Source organism: Gambusia affinis, linkage group LG11, assembly GCF_019740435.1.
Source record: "Gambusia affinis linkage group LG11, SWU_Gaff_1.0, whole genome shotgun sequence".
In the NCBI taxonomy this organism is placed as follows: Eukaryota; Metazoa; Chordata; class Actinopteri; order Cyprinodontiformes; family Poeciliidae; genus Gambusia; species Gambusia affinis.
The window spans coordinates 26,892,061-26,894,680 of record NC_057878.1 but is presented as its reverse complement, the minus strand read 5'-3'; the positions used below and the strand labels follow the sequence as shown (position 1 = coordinate 26,894,680).

The 2,620-nt window shown below is 40.8% G+C and overlaps 1 long non-coding RNA gene across 1 annotated transcript; it reads left to right on the top strand.

The window, feature by feature from the left end:
• Positions 1-1,287: 1,287 nt before the first annotated feature.
• Positions 1,288-2,420, top strand: LOC122840240. The gene is made up of 3 exons (XR_006372191.1): positions 1,288-1,489; positions 1,571-1,651; positions 2,128-2,420. It is a non-coding gene; the product is annotated as an uncharacterized LOC122840240 (long non-coding RNA).
• The last annotated feature ends 200 nt before the right edge of the window (positions 2,421-2,620 follow it).

The window sequence follows — 2,620 nt, the reverse complement described above, 5'->3', positions numbered from 1 at the left end:
TCAAAAAGATTAGGACCACACCTTATCATCCCCGTGGAAATCCTGTGGAGCGATTCAACCGAACCCTTTTAAACATGTTGGGTACTCTGCAAGAAGAAGATAAAATTCACTGGAAAGATTTTGTGAAGCCATTGGTACACGCTTACAACTGTACCCGAAATGATGTCACTGGATACTCCCCATATGAACTGATGTTTGGTCGGCAACCCCGCCTTCCTGTTGACTTAGCTTTTGGATTGCCTGTGTCTGAACAACCATCTACATCTCATTCACAGTATGTTGAAAAGCTCAAGTCACACCTCAAAGAAAGTTATAAAATTGCAACTGAAAACTCTGAGAAAGTCATGTGGAAGAACAAACTCAGATTTGACAAGCAAGTCACAGCTGCAGAACTCTCAGTTGGAGATAGAGTTCTGGTTAGAAACGCCAAAAACTACGAGGCAAGCACAAGCTCGCAGACCGGTGGGAATCAGACGTGTATATTATTCAGAAGAAAGCCGGCACTCTTCCAGTATACACCGTTAAACCAGAAGGCAAAGATCGTCCCATCAGGACTCTCCACCGTGACCTGCTGTTGCCTTGTGGCTACCTGTCCCCAGCTTCTAAACCAGAACAGAGGAAGAAAACAGCGATTGCACCCGTGACTTCAGAAAATGTAGATCTTTTAGACCCTGAAAATGAAGAACTGTTCTTACCTGATTTATCTGATTACTCCAGCTCCTATGTCACCAGAGTTACAACTGAGGTTGACTTACCTGCTCCTGCATCTACCATCGCTCCTATACCTGTGGATTCGCCTGGCCAGCATCCCCAGAGCTCTTTAGAAGAGAAGGTTGGTGAGGAAAAGGAAGTGGAGTCTGGACCTGAACCTATTGCTGAACTCGACCTGGAACGAACGGCTGAAGATGAAACAGATTCTGCTGACTCAGAGCCTCTTGGGGACAACTCCTCCTCTCAATCAGGACCTGTCTCTCCTCACCCAGAATCTGCATCCTATCCAGGACAATCCAGCATGTTAAGTGATTCTTCTGCTGTAAAACTCTCCAGCCCAGATCCTGAACCATCTGTCAGACGCTCTACTAGAACACGTCACCCACCAACTCGTCTGCAGTATTCAACACTTGGGCATCCACTTCTGCAGAGCATCCAAACCCTGTTTCAAGGACTCAGTACAGTCTTTACATCTGCTCTGGAACTGGATGAGACCTCTGTGACCTCTACATCATGTGACAGTGTGGTGTGTCACCAGCCGGTTGCATGTCTGAGGCCGCATGAGTTTAGGGGGAACCTGTAACCTGCAATTAGTAATGGACTTTTATTTTTGCGGGCCCACTTCCTGTTTGCCCCAAACTCCGCTAGCTTATTTAAAGCCACGCCTCCAGCGCGCAGTTTAAAGATCCTCACCTGTTTCCACTGTGGTTGTGGCTTGTTGTTGGCGTCTTCTTCACGGAGTCATCAAAATCTTTAAGTCCACTGATTTGATTGCCTGGTGAGTTTATTATCTGAAAGCAGTGTTGCTTTTACATGTGAAACTTTGGTTTGATTGCTCATTGGAGCGTTGTTTTATTAGAATTATTGGCGTTGTTACCTGGATGTCACCGGGGTTCTGGCACAGCTGATTGTGGCTGGGCGTGCCCACTCTCTTGATAAGGTAATCTGTTGCTGAATTTTGTGTATGTTCTGACACGTTTATATTGATGCTGAGGCAATGAAGTTTTAAAATAAAATTTATCAGAACAGAATGTAGCTACACTTAAATATGATATTGCGCAATAAACTTAGGTATTTACTTATGTTTTTTCTTTCCCTCACTCTGCTTGAGTATTTGAGAAGTAATTTATTTTCCTTGATTGATATTTTGGAAGTGCACTTTGACTTTGACTTTGACTTTGACTTTAACTTTGAATTGATTAACTTGAATCATGATTGATATTTTTTGTTTTACTTTATTTAAATTATGGTTAATTTAACCTAATTATTTAAATGTTTGTCTAATTATTAGAAATCTAATTGTTACGTTTAATTTGCACAAATTAAATGTTTAAATTGAATTTTTTTTTTTTTGTATTATGTTTGTACATAATTGTTATTTTGATAAAATGCTTAATGGATTTTCTGACCTTTTAGGTCGGGTTTTTTTTTTCCCGGTTGGATCAGATCCTCATCAGGATTTGAAGATGGCGAGCTAAGGAAAAGAACTCTGAACTTAATGATTTTGCAATTAATTTATTCTGGGTCAATTGTCTTGTCTCATTGTGTTGTTGTAATTGTTGTTTTATTCAAATCACTTAATATATATTCACCAAAACTAAAAACACTGCCTCCTGTTTTCTCCACACCTCGGGCTCCTAAAAGAACACTCTTCTGATGCTGCTTTGGTAGCCGCAGTTAGCTGCCTAGCCCATAACTGTTACATGTTGGTTCTGCATGTTTGATTCTTGGTCCTCCACAATTTAAAAATCAGCAGCAGTTTCTCTAGGTCTTGCTCTGATAGGCGTTCTGTAAGCCTGAGAATGTTCAGAGAGACATTTTTCAAAATAAAACGTGCAAATTTGGATTTGTGTTCTGAATAAAAACGTTATGAATATTGAATTCAGATTTTTGATTGACCACAGCAGAA